Source organism: Mustela erminea, chromosome 11 (genome assembly GCF_009829155.1).
Source record: "Mustela erminea isolate mMusErm1 chromosome 11, mMusErm1.Pri, whole genome shotgun sequence".
NCBI classification, from domain to species: domain Eukaryota; kingdom Metazoa; phylum Chordata; class Mammalia; order Carnivora; family Mustelidae; genus Mustela; species Mustela erminea.
Window position 1 is genome coordinate 26,523,518 of NC_045624.1, and position 14,852 is coordinate 26,538,369.

General features: G+C 36.0%; 1 long non-coding RNA gene across 2 annotated transcripts in view; it reads right to left on the reverse strand.

Moving 5' to 3' along the window:
• LOC116569292 overlaps nucleotides 1-14,297 on the reverse strand; it is a 43,220-nt gene extending 28,923 nt beyond the window's left edge. For both annotated transcript variants that reach the window (XR_004276958.1, XR_004276957.1), the window contains exon 1: nucleotides 14,047-14,297. This is a non-coding gene — a long non-coding RNA (uncharacterized LOC116569292). The remainder of the gene's footprint in view (nucleotides 1-14,046) is intronic.
• Nucleotides 14,298-14,852: the final 555 nt, after the last annotated feature.

Sequence of the window (14,852 nt, forward strand, 5' to 3'; positions counted from 1 at the left end):
CATTCTCTTGTTTTATTATCTTGTATTTAAGTGTTTTTTTTAAAGATTTATTTCACAGAGAGAGAGCACAAGTAGGCAGAGCAGTAGGTTGAGGGAGAGGGAGAGGCAGACTCCTGCTGAGCAGAGAACCCCATGTGGGGCTTGATCCCAGGACCCTGGGATCAAGACTGGAGCTGAAGGCAGATGCCCAGCTGACTAAACCATCCACGAGTCCCTGCTTGTGTGTTTTTATTTATTAAATTCTCATTTTTACTTATTTCTCCTATGCTGTAAAACACTAGTAGGAACATTTTCTCTGTTTTAGAGCTAACATCTTTTTCAAAATTGTTCTGTCTTGTATATGATATATATATTTTTTGGGGAAAGGTGGTTTAGTGTTTTTGGATGCCTGTGAGACCATTTCTTTGAATCTCACTGGATCTAAACAGTTCATTTCTCCTAAAATATTATGAATGATTTCTTCACTCTCCTTTCCATCTCTGACTCTGACAGGTCTGTGTTTCTAGCCAAGCTGCATTTGGGGGCTTTGGGTATTTTGTTCTGTTTACTTTTCTGTTGCTTGTTTAGGAAGCACCAGCCAGAGAGCTTCATGCAGTCTCTGTTGAGAGGAAAGGGCTCTTTGGAGAATTTTGTGACTCCTCTACAAATGTTTCCTTTAGCTGGTAGAGACTAGGAGTCCTACTTTCACAGACGTGTTGATCAGAGTTTTGGGGCTGGGGGGGAGGTATACACACCTTGGAATTTTAGATCATTTTTCAGTTTATGAAGGTTACCTGGAGTCTATGTTGTTTCCCAGGAGCTATTTTCTCTTTGCTCTTTTTTCCTTTGCTCTGTTTTACTTTACTGTACTACTCTCCATCATTCAAGTTAAAAAATAAAATAAAATAAAATAAAATTGCATTAAATTAAAATAGGTAGTATTTGTGAGTTTAAATTTTCTGGTAATAATGTGTCTATTTTTCCTCATGTTCTGAAGTACTTCCCATTATTTTTTCATTAGATTTATGCCACATTTATTGCCAAGGAGTTTAATGCAGTAGGTCTCCTCAGCCCAATTTTTTTGTATAAACATCTCCTTCCAATCTGTATAGCATGATTTCATGACTCTTAGTACTTTATTTCAGTGTCAGTTGTTCTATGTATGCACTTTTGCTTTTGACTGTAAGCCAACTCATTCTATTTGGAATTAGGTGAAATATGTAATTTAAAAACAAAATCACTTCTTTGGAAACAAGATGATATATTCTAAATCCTTGTTATAATGGCAGCTTTTATGCCAACTGTCAAAATATTTTCCCCCACCGTTAAAAAGCAGTTCAAAATATTTTCATTCTCTGGCTTTTTAAAGCTAAATGTGATTAAAGTAAAAATTAAATTGAAATATAACACATGTTAGTTTTATTCAGCCAAGTGGTCACTGTTTTATAGAATTTTTCAAATAGAAATTAAGCTGACAAATGAGGACCCATTAATGTGTATTTTAACGTTCTTTGATTTTGCCATTATGCCCTTGGTCTACATGGAGAGATAGTATAATGAATAGCTCTGTCAAAATAAGTTGAAGGGATGTCATTGGAGATGAAATCCACTTTATCAACCTGACTTATCTTTATGAAAATCCAAAGAAGAAAGTCTGCCCAAGTCATAGCATCTAGAAAAAGTGAGCTACCCCTGAGAATAACATTATTATTTCAATCCTAAGAGTTGGTACTTATAGGTATTGGGAATTACAGTATATTTCCCTTTCTGATTTGGCTATTCAGAAACTCCAAACAACATTGTGACTTATTTCTACTAACTATGTGAGATCTTAGGCCATGTATTTCAGGTGCATATCTTTCTCAGGTTCTATTTCCTCTCTCAATTCTCGTTTTTCCTGCTTTAATTTTCTTACTTTTTCAGTTGAAGTCTCTAGTACTCATAAATTTTTTGGAGTTGTGTTAGGCATAATAAATCTAATTAAATATTTAACTGTTTATTCCATTATTGGTGAACTGTATTTAGATATACAATAATATAGTGAATATAATTACAAAGTCACTTTACTCAAAGTAAAACTTCAGTATATGTATATTAATCTCAGCCCCATTTAGGATTCCAAAAAAGGAAACATCTTAATATACAACAATAAAGGAGTTGTTAAATATTGTTTATGTATACGATTTCTTCCAAATAATATTAAATAAGGGGAAATATTCATTGCAGAGCATATTAAAATAATGGGATGTGAAACAATAGTACATATTATCATATGATCTTAATTTAGTTGATATAACATGAATAAAAAATGTCTTCAAGTACATATATCAAATGTTAGATATTACTCATGAGTGTTATTAATAGGTGATTTGTATTTTGTTATCTGTAGTTTTCATGCATTCTACAATAGGTATCTGTTACTTTTATTAACAGAAATATATACTAATTTAAGTTAACTTTTAATTTTCAGTTTACTGCCATAATAATAACATGTATATTGTGTAAAGATATAACAGTATTATTTTGTTAATTCAAGACATTGACTTAAATCCTACTTCCACCCACACCTTGCTAAGCTGACTAAACGATACAAAGAACTTACATTTTGTAGAAATTGTGTTTTTCTTCTAAAATTATCCAGAGATGGTTCTCCTTCTGGTCAGAATTATTGATTTTTTTATCATAAACATTGACATCTGAAGTGTCAAAGTCAGGGGCACCTGGGTGGCTTGGTTGGTTAAGCATATGCCTTCGACTCAGGTCATGATCCCAGGGTCCTAGGATAGAGCCCCACATCAGGCTCCCTGCTTAGCAGGAGACTGCTTCTCCCTCTGCCACTCCCCCTGCTGTGCTCTCCTGCTCTCTCTCTCTCTGTCAAATAAACAAATAAAATCTTTTTTAAAAATTAAAAAAAATAATAATAAAGCATGAAAGTCATATTTATAGGTATTCAAAATGACCACTTGTATCTGGAAATTTTCTGTAACTTGTAAAATAAGTTGACAGAAGTGTCAGTGATAGAGACTTGCTCTTCCTAAACCAGGCTTATTCTGCAGCATGCCAATTCTAAAGGAATTGAACTTCCCTACACTGCTGAATTTTGTATTTGTACTCCACTTCACTGGCTTTTATGTGCTGAAAAAGTAGTGTGGAAAATCTGGTAGTGCAAGATACACCATGATTAGAATGCTACCATCTTCTTCCATGCATAATTATGCTGTTTCCATTTTCCTATTATTCTGTTGATGGAGTATCATTCTCCACATGTTGAGAACATATAGACTATATTTTATTTCAGAGAAGATAAACACAAGAGAGAATTGTCATTGCTAATGTTGAGCTATGAGTGACTTTTTCTCCTCAACAAAATTCACACTATTTTTAGTGCAGCCTGGGTAATTTATTTATTTTCTTTCTTTCTTTCGTTCTTTCTTTCTTTCTTTCTTTCTTTCTTTCTTTTTTGTCTTAATCTTTTTTTCACAATAAAAAATTCCCTCTTCTGTGTTGGGATAACATTTTAAAAAGATTTTTTCTTTAATCTATACTATTAAGTTGTCTGGCATTCCCTGATAGTGTCAGTGTCTTTGAACTTCCAGTAACACACAAAGAATTCTTTTTAGCTAATGTTTTTTGGCACTAGGCCTTAGTAATAGCTTTAGATGGTATTACTTAGTTATCAGTTTTCTTTCCTTTGCTTGTTATCAAAAGTTTTGTTTCATTTTCATAATGATACCATGAGATTGTTCAGATTTTTTTCCCCAGAGGTGATTTTATTTCATTAAAATATATAGCAAAAGTAGATTATTCTCTTAAGTTTTGTGCAAACTTTAGACAAAATGCAAGCCAAATCTCAGTTAAACAAATGTTTTCATTTTCAAAAGTGTCATAAAAATACACATAAATGAGGGAATTTTAATATCCTTGGACTTTCTCATGCACTTAAAACATTGCTTCTAAAGTCTCAGTCTTTTTGTCTCTTAAGATTCATTTAAGGATTTGCATTTCGTTTCTAAAATGTTGTAAACATAGAAAGAAGAAGCTTAGTGTGTTTGAAAGAAGGTCATTTTGTGTTTGTGGACAATTAACTACTGCTCTTGCAATTACACCAACCATTACCCCCGAATATTAATGCTCCCCAGCCCAAATATAGGCTTTCAAAGATAATATTGTGTTTCTCTTTGGCACATAGATTCTTAAATTAATTGCCTTTTCTTTAAATGAATTCTCAAATGCCCACAAATAGAGGAAAATCCATCTTATTTCACCCATTTAAAACAAACAAACATAGTATTTTTTTTCTTTTCTTTTTTGTTTCTCATTTCTCTTTCGTTTTCTTTGCATCAAGTCTCCTTGAAAAGTTTTTCTATTCACAGTCTCTGATTTCTCTCCTTTTGTTCTTTCTCAAACATTCCCACTAGCTTTTATCTCTAATGCTCCACTAAAGGTACTTTTGTGAAGGGCACCAGTGATCTCTGTGTAGTTAAGTCCAGTGCCATCTCTCAGTCTGCAGCATGGTTGACATGTCTGCAGCTTTGACACAATTGATCCTTCCCTTCTTAAGTAACTCTTTTTGGCTTACAGGAGTTTCTCTCCTCAGTTCCTTTTGCTAGCTCCTCCGCATTTCTCCAGCCACTAAACAGTGGCGTGATCAACACTCCATCTTTGAACTTCTCTCTCTATCTGTTTTCCTTTTACGCTACATCTAGTCTCATTGCCTGAATTCCCTCCAGTAAACCAGCAATGCCTCAGTATATACAACTTGTCTGAAACTCCTTTGAATGCCAGACTTAATATTACCCATTGCCTAATCTAAATCTCAAACTTAATGTCTAAACTTGCCCCTCCTATAGTCTTTCTTCTTCATCTCAGTTAATGGACACTCCATCCTTCCAGCTGATGACACCAAGAAATCTTGAAATCAAACTTTAGCTCTCATATTTCACATTCACTTCAACAGTACATACTGTAGAAACTACCTTTTTAAGACACATTCAGTGCTCTTGATCTGACCAAGCTGCCATCATCCTTCAGCTAGATCACTGTACGAAAACCTTCCACAGTCTTTCTTTTTTCCTTGCTCTCTTATTTTGCACAATGCCTCTGGTGAACTTGTAAAAATGTAAAACCATTTCACCCCTCCATTCAGAACTCTCTAACACCCTCTTATTTTGACCTCAAAGTCTCTAGGATATGATTACCCTGGATGCTCTCCTATAATATCTTTTTTTAAAAAGATTATTTATTTATTTGAGAGAGAGAGAGAGAGACCACGAAAGAGGAGAAGGTCAGAGGGAGAAGCAGACTCCCATGGAGCTGGGAGCCCGATGTGGGACTCGATCCTGGGTCTCCAGGATCATGACCTGAGCCAAAGGCAGTCACTTAACCAACTGAGCCACCCAGGCACCCTCCTATAATATCTTTAACTCTCCTCCAGCCACACTGGCCTCCTGGATTTTCCTTGAAGTCTCCAGGTGTATTCCCACCCCCGCCCCCCAGAGCCTCACACTTGTTTCTCCCTTTGTCTGAAATGTTTTCTTCCCAGATACCCACAAAGCTCATTTTCTTATCTCCTCAGGTCTTTACTTAAATATCACATTTTTGGTGACACCTTCTCTGGATCTCTTTTAAATTTGCACCTCCACATGTCCTCTGGCTCATCTCCCTGCTTCATGTCCCTATTTCAGTCATCACCATCTTTCACACTACATATTTCTTTAATTTGTTTGTTGTCAGTCTCTCCCCAAAACAAGAATGTAAGGTTGAATTTTAACTCTTTTGTTCAGGACTGTATCAACAAAACTTAAAACAGACGCCTGGGTGGCTCAGTTGGTTAAGCAGCTGCCTTCGGCTTAGGTCATGATCCCAGCGTCCTGGGATCGAGTCCCACATCGGGCTCCTTGCTCAGCAGGGAGCCTGCTTCTCCCTCTGCCTCTGTCTGCCATTCTGTCTTTCTGTGCTCACTCTCTCCCTCTCTCTCTCTGATAAATAAATAAAATCTTTAAAAAAAAAAAAAAACAGAGTCTGAAATACGTTGGGTACACAGTAAATATTTGTAGGATACATTAACGAATACAACAAAACAGTGACCAGTGTAGCATGTTTTTAACTTTGGAGTGAATTGTATTATTTTGGATAATAGATTTAATCTTCAAAAATATTTTGCATATGCTGATAGAAAATTTAGGTTTATTATATTGTACTTCCATTACCCTACCTACACTAAATAGACCCTTTATAAATTGGATGAGTAAAAATTTTGCTGCATATGAATACAAATGAAGAGATAGGCTAGGACACATGAACAAAGTAAGAATAATCAGGCTAGGATTTAAAAATGTATTATGTAACTAATGCTGATTTCACTGAGTCAAATTAATAGGTGGGATAATGAATATAAAATGTGTAGGATCTTGTTCCTTAGGAAATAAAATGGAAGTGTTGTAGAGCTTTGTTTAGAGACATCTTGAGAAAATGAAATAGTACCAAAATGACATACTGAGAATGATTTTCTTTGTAGTGTCATGCTGCCTTTATTGAGGCTGTTTTCTAGGCAGGCTTACCTCTGAGTTTTGATATACATTTTAGTTTATCTATTTTTAGAAGAAACACATTTCTTTTTCATGAGAGAAGTATGAACTAACGCCAAAAATATGTCCCTGTTAACGTTCCCTCAGCCAGGATTCTGCCGTCTCTAGCCAGTCTGGTTGTCATTCTGAATTCATGGTAAGAAGACCTGGCAAGGAGTCTGCAGACAGGAGTTGTAGTTTAAGTTCTGCTTATCCCGCCCTTTCATCACCTACTACCCATATCCAATGTTCAACCATAACAGACTTTAATAACACATTTAAATGTTGTGGAATAAGATCCCTGTGTATACAGAAAAGGTCGTTAGTGTCTTAGTAGGAAGTATATTATGATTATTTGCCAGGGGTATCATTGAAAAGATTCTTAATTTGTGTGAAAGGTTGGGTAAATATCCTCCAAGTTCTATTTTAAGTTTCTAGATTTGATCATCTTTTTAAGTTATCTACTTACATAGCATTGTAGCATTTATGCAAGGAAATGGAATTTCATTCCCGGCCCTTATTTATAGTGTCTGTTTATTGGAAAACTGTAATTGAAAAAAAAAAAAAACACATTTTTTACTCCGTGAATTTTGCATGAATCAATTATAAAGGCTGGAAGCAATTGACAAATACTTTCTATAACAAAATGATAGTTCTCGAATATTTTTTATCATAAATGATACGTTGCAGAAATGTACTTAAGAAAGAAAACTGGCTCCAGTTGAAGAGCAATATAATATATCAGTTGGCCAAGTCTGCTTCTTTCTAAGAGAAAAGGTGGCAGAATATGAATTGTTCTCTGGAAATGTAGATTAAAAACTAAGAAGTATTTTGATGTGCACATATATCAGCAGCCTCACTAATAAAAATGGGCATCTGGCATTTGTGCTCCTTAAAAGAAAAATTAGCATACATGTAGTATTTTGGCCAGAGTACAATACACATAAAATAAAAGTTTATGTAACTCAGTCTATGAACATCAAATAAATTTTGAATCAGCATATGTTTAAATCTTGTGTAGATCCTGTATGAAATTAATAATAATTAACTTTGGACATCAAGGCAACACTAGATCAAGAATTACTATGTTTGATTAAAAAGCATATTTGGGAACTTCCATTTTAGATCCAACATGTTCAGAGTTTAGGAGTCACCACTCCATCTTAACAAGTAAAAAGCTAAACAACAACAATAGCAGCAAAAACTGAAAAAAATCAATAATTCTTCTTAGATTCATCAAAAAATGATGTCATGGGGGGGGCGCCTGGGTGGCTTAGTGGTTTGGGCCTCTGCCTTCAGCTCGGGTCATGATCTCGGGGTCCTGGGATGGAGCCCCACATTGGGCTCTCTGCTCAGTGGGGAGCCTGCTTCCCCCTCTCTTTCTGCCTGCCTCTCTGCCTACTTGTGATCTCTCTCTGTCTGTCAAGTAAAGAAGTAAAAATCTTTAAAAAAAAAAAAAATGATGTCATAGGGAAAACTGCTATCCTCCAAACTGGAGAGACCATCAGGTAGAGAATCGGACTTGCTGGAGTAGAAAACCTCAAGCAGGCACCTTTGTAGGAATTACTACTGGGGTAGAAAACTGTAACTGATGAATTGCTAAAGGCACTGTGTAGTGTGGACAAGACTGAAAGTTAACAACTCCAGCAGAACTTCGTCACTGGGGAGCCTCCACACTTCTATGCATTTCACCTGTAGGACCTTCCTAGTAAGTACTGGAGAAAAATTCCCTCAGACTTCTGTCAGAGAAGAGAAGGAACCATTTTGATGTTTGCCTGGGCAATCTTGTCTTCTTAATGAGGATAAGTTTTTCCTGATCTCGGGAGAAGCTATTTTACCGAAGACTAATATAATATGACTTCCCAGAGCCTAACCTATCTGGGGGAAGGAAAATATACCACTCCAGCACTCTGTAGCCCACTTGTCCCACATAACGAAAGAAAAAAGTTCTGAGAAGTACCCAATGAAATTTGCAGTTCAGCAGCACAGGCTTCCGAAAAGATGGACCTAATCACAGATAGAACACATCCTCTACCAGCAAACCTTAAATTATATACAGGCCTATTCGCTACAAATTATTTTATCCAGTATAGAAAGCCCACCTTTTCACACACACAAAAATTATAAGATATACCAAAAGGCAAAAATTATAGTTTGAAGAGATAGAACAAACATCAGAACCTGAGTCTAATATGGCAGGAATGTGGAATTATTAGACCAGGGATTTTTCAAAAATATAATTAATATGCTAAGGGTATTAATGGAAAAAAGTAGACAACATGCAAGAACAGATGGATAATGTCAATAGGCAAATGGAAATCTCAATAAATAATTTTTTTAATTATGAAATTAAAAACACTGTAACAGAAATGAAGAATACCTTTGATGGACTTATTAGTAGACAAGACAGGGCAGAGAACTAAACCTCTAAGCTTGAGGATCTCTCAATAAAAATCTATAAAACTGAGAAGAATGAGAAAAAAGACTGAAAACTCAAAACGAAATATCCAAGAATTATGAAATGACTACAAAAGGTATATACCACATTATATTCTTTCAAGCCAGATTCTCTGATATAAAATTCAAGCAAGCACAGCCAAGGGACAGGGAGGAGTCTTTATAGCTGATTCACTTTAAGAAAAACGCGCAGACGTAATAACTATGAGGAATGGTTGCCTGGGAAGAAGAGCCCCACCTCCAGTGAATGAAACACAGAACACGTTTGTGACCCCAATCTTGTTCTGTCTTCATGCAAGTAATCCACAAATGCTGATCTTTTCTTTCTTCTTTCACTTTAGTTTTCTGAGGATTAGCTATTAGATACGATGTAATGCCCCACCAATATATTTAATTGTCTGCCTTGTACACCAAAGTTCTCTCATGTTGCTCAGGCCTCTTCTAGTCCTTTGTGTTACTTTGGAACACTTAATTACTCCCACATAGATCCCTTCAGCGGCAACAAGAAAGTCACAAAGCAGCTCTCAAGGAAGCTGATTATTTTCATTTTGCTCCATTGCCTTTGGGGGAAGCTGTCTCCACAAGATTCTCATTGATGTCAGAACAGTAGAGCTTAGCCTTGTCCTATATTGTGTGCCTGGGTTTATATCAGGCCAAGAATAGATGCCACCACTTTTCAAACAGCTTCAGCTTATAAATCTTTAAACACATTTTACTGAGTTTCCTACCCAACCCCCAGCCCAATCCTTAGGAAAATGTATCTACATGTTTGTGTTTCATGCACAGATAACAAAGTATCTAATGAGCAGTATTAAAAGCTGTTTGATCCATTGAGCTTATTAGGAGTTTTAAAATATTTTGTTCTTGTTTTTTGAATTTTGACTTATATTTGCTTTAACTCAGTAAATCATTTCAACATGCATATTAGTGCATTCTTGATATGACTAGAAAATAACTTTAGTAATATAGCTAATCACAGCTAATCACTATTGAAAATATAAGTAAAATTTACTGCAGGGTACAAGTCAGTTCAGCACATATCCTATTTGACATGATGGAAATGTGTGGAAAATGATTGAGGAAAAGAAAAAATGATTACTGTAGGCCCCTTAAGTAAGTCTTTTCAGAAGACATTATGGAGGTCAAAATCATCCCATTTAACCCACAAAAGCAGAGAGTCTACGTTGTAGGTAGAATTCTAAGATGGACTCCCAAGTTTCCCAGCCTATGATGTATAGAATATATGTTTTCCTCTCCCCTTGTACGTGGGCAGACCTATGAATATGATACAATAATCACTCACTTGATTAGACTAGATGATAAATGTGAAAGACTTTTTTTTTTTTTTTAAAGATTTTATTTATTTATCTGACAGAGAGAAATCACAAGTAGTCAGAGAGGCAGGCATAGAGAGAGAGAGAGGGAAGCAGGCTCCCTGCTGAGCAGAGAGCCCGATGCGGGACTCGATCCCAGGACCCTGAGATCATGACCTGAGCCGAAGGCAGCGGCTTAACCCACTGAGCCACCCAGGCGCCCCTGTGAAAGACTTTTGAAAGATATAATTAAAGTCCCAAATCAGTTGACTTTGAGATAATCAAAACAGAATGAAGGTAGAAGATAACAATGGTAAGGGCAGAAATAAATGAAATAGAAATTTTTTTTTTAAGATTTTATTTCTTTATTTGATAGAAAGAGACAGCCTGTGAGCATAAGCAGGGGATGAGGGGCAGAGGGAGAGGGGGAAGCAGGCTCCTCATGGAACAGGGAGGCCAGTGTGTGGGACTCAATCCCAGGACCCTGGGATCATGACCCAAGTCAAAAGCAGATGCCTAACAGACTGAGCCACCCAGGTGCCCCAATGAAATAGAAGTTTAAAAGGTAGTAGAAAAGATGGGTGAAAGTAAGAGTGGTTTTTCTTTAAAGATAAACAAAATTGACAAATTTTTAGATTAAACTCACAAGAAAAGAGATGACTCATACATAAAATCACAAATGAAAGGGGGAAACATTACAACTTATAACAGAAATATTAAAGGTCATAAGAAACTATTATGAACAATCATATGCTGACAAATTAGGTAACCTAGAGAAAAAATAGATAAATTCCTAGAAATATGCAACCCACCAAGATTGAATTAAAAAGAAATAGAAAATCTGAATATACCAATCACTAGTAAGGAGTTTGAATCAGTAATCAAAAGTCTCCCAAGAAAGAAAAATGCAGGACCAGATGGCTTCACTGGTGAATTCTGCCAGACATATAAAGAAGAATTAATGCCAAACCTTTTCAAATATTCCCCAAAAATTTGAGGATGAGGGAGCACTTCCAAACTCATTTTATAAGGCCAGCATTACCCTGGTACCAAAACCAGACAAAGACACTACAAAGAAAGAAAATTACAGGCCAGTATACCTGCTGAACACAAATGAGAAATTCTTCATCAAAATATTAGCAACCACATTGAGATACCACCTTACACCAGTTAGAATGGCAAAGATTAACAAGACAGGAAACAACAAGTGTTGGAGAGGATGTGGAGAAAGGGGAAACCTCTTACACTATTGGTGGGAATGCAAGTTGGTACAGCCACTTTGGAAAACAGTGTGGAGATTCCTCAGAAAATTAAAAATAGAGCTACCCTATGATGCAGCAATTGCGCTACAGGGTATTTACCCCAAAGACACAGATGTAGTGAAAAGATGGGCCATATGCACCCCAATGTTCAGAGCAGCAACGTCCACAATAGTCAAAATGTGGAAAGAGCCAAGATGCCCTTCAACAGATGAATAGATAAAGAAGATGTGGTCCATATAGACAATGGAATGTTACTCAGCCATCAGAAAGGATGAATACTCAACTTTTGTATCAACATGGACAGAACTGGAGGAGATTATGCTGAGTGAAATAAGACAAGCAGAGAAAGTCAATTATCACATGGTTTCACTTATGTGTGGAGCATAAAGAATAACATGGACGACATTAGGAAAAGTGAATTGAGGGATATTGGAGGAGGAGATGAACCATGAGAGACTGTGGACTCTAAGAAACAAACTAAGGGTTTAGAAGGGAGGAGCGTGCAGGGATGGGTGAGCCTGGTGGTGGGTATTAAGGAGGACCCATTGCACAGAGAATTGGGTATTGGTATATAAATAATGAATCTTGGAATACTGAAAGAATAAAATAAAATTTAAAAAATATATTAGCAAACCAAATTCTACATTACATCAAAAGGATCATACACTGTGTGACCAAATGGGATTTATTGCAGGGGCAAGAATGGTTCAACATCTGGGCGCCTGGGTGGCTGAGTGGGTTAAGCCACTGCCTTCGGCTCAGGTCATGATCTCAGGGTCCTGGGATCGAGGCCCGCATCGGGCTCTCTGCTCAGCAGAGAGCCTGCTTCCCTCTCTCTCTCTCTGCCTGCCTCTCCATCTACTTGTGATTTCTCTCTGTCAAATAAATAAATAAAAATCTTTAAAAAAAAAAAAAAGATTCTCTCTCTTTAAAAAAAAAAAAAAAAAAAAGAATGGTTCAACATCTACAAATTAATCACTGTGATGCACCCCATTAACAAAATTAAAGATAAAAGTCATACAATCATTTCAATTTGTGCAGAAAAATTAATTTGACAAAATTAAAAATTATTTCATGATAAAAACTCAGCAAACTGATAAAAAGAATGTACCTCAGCATAATAAAGGCCATGTGCAGCAGCTAATAATACTCAATGTTGAAAAGCCAGAAGGTTTTCCTCTAAGATCAGAAACAACACCAGGATGCCCACTGTCACCACTTCTAGTCAACACAGTACTAGGAATCTTAGCTAGAGTAATTATGCAAGAAGAAGAAATAAAAGGCACCCAAATCAAAAAGGAAAGAGCAAAATTATCCCTGTTTGCACATGACATGATTTTATATATAGAAAATCCTAATGACTCTATCAAAACACTGTTATAATAAATGAATTCAGTAATATTGCAGGATACAAAATCAACAAACAAAAATCTGTGACATTTCTATACCTAACAATGAACTATTGGAAAGGAAAATTAAGAAAATAACACCATTTACAATAACATCTAAAACAAGATAATACTTAGGAATACATTTAACCAAGAAGTAAAAGCTGTCTACACTGAAAAATGTCAGATGTTGATGAAAGAAATTGAAGAAGACACTAATAGATATTCTATGTTCATAGATTGCACAAATCAATATTGTTAAAATGTACTACCTAAAGTGATCTACTAAGCTGAGGTAATCCCCTTCAAAATTCTAATGGCATTTTTCATAGACAATCCTAAAATTCATGTGGAATCACAAAAGCTCCCATATGGCCAACTCAATCTTGTGAAAGAACACAGCTGGAGATATCACGTACGAGACTACAACGTAAGCATTCACACCAAAAACAAACCAAAAAAGGTAAATACATAAAGTGATGGCTATGTTAATTAAGTTCATGGTGGGGGATCCTCTCACAACATGTAGGCATATCAAATCACATTAAAATACTTCAAATATATAACAATTCTATTTGCCAATTACACCTCAATAAAAAGATAATCTTGAGTGGGCCTGATCTAATCAGATGTACCTTTAAAAGGAATTAAGTTCTTTCTAATGAAAGTAACTGAAAGCATCAAAGAAATTCTTTTGTTGTTTTTGAGGAGTAGCTTCTGTGGCGTGAGGGGGTCAAGGTGACAAGAACCTGAGGCAGGCCTTGGCAGCTGGCAGTGGTTCCAGCCAAAAGCCAGCAAGTAAACATTGCAGTCATACATGCAAGAAATGAATTCTGCCAACAATCCTAAGGAATATGGAAGTGGATGTTTCCCTAGTTGAGCTTTAGATAAAGATGGATCTAATGGATTTATTGATTTCAGCATGGCACAGAAGATCTAACCAAAATATGCTGGACTCCGGACCCGTGATACTGTGAGATATTTGTATTGTTTTAAGTTGTTGAGTTTTTGGTAATTTGTTGCACAGTAAAGAACACACAGTCTGTGAAGTAGAAGTATTTCATCCTTGAAGGACTCTTACCTTCACTCTGTCTCCAGAATCTAGTCAATGGTCTTTGGTGAGATTCTTCACCAGGAAGTCACAAATGGCTTTCGCAGCCTCCTTGTTTTCAGCTTTTCCCCCAACACAAACCTTTCCCTTCAAGCACATTAAATGTCTGTGCCCAGAGTAGAGTAAGACACACTCTCATTATTGAACCATATCACATACTTTGCTTTGCTTTCTTCATGGAATGTTCTCCCCACCTACTCTTCAAAATCTAGATCAAATGTCACTGCCCTTATGAAGATGTCCCGCGTCTCCCTTGCTATTTGTCATTCCATTATGCTGTCATAATAAATAAAAATTTTTGTGTAAGTCTTCTGTAGCAGAGAAGTATTGGATATATCTTTACATAAACAAACACAATGACTGGCACATATTGGATTTTAAGCAACTGGTAACTATTTGCTGAATAAATAATATTGGGTGAATTATTTGTTGAATAAATGAGTGAATAAATAGATATGAATCAGGACCCAAATTAATCACAGTGTAAAAATCAGAGTTGCCATATGAAACTATTGAAATAGGTATGGTGCTGGTTTTCTTTTTTTTTAATGTTTTGATCTCATAACATAGAGAACTTCATTCTGTCTGTAAAACAGTCATCACTTGTGGCTTATATGGCTTGCAGCATCACTAGTAAGTTAAGGTTGAATGAATTTTAAATCCAAAACTGTTAACAATTGTAAACTCGGCTTCCATTCCTTTCACCCCTAAGAGTCCTGATAGTTGTAATAGTATTACTACTAATAATCATGATAAAAACAAACACATAAAGCATA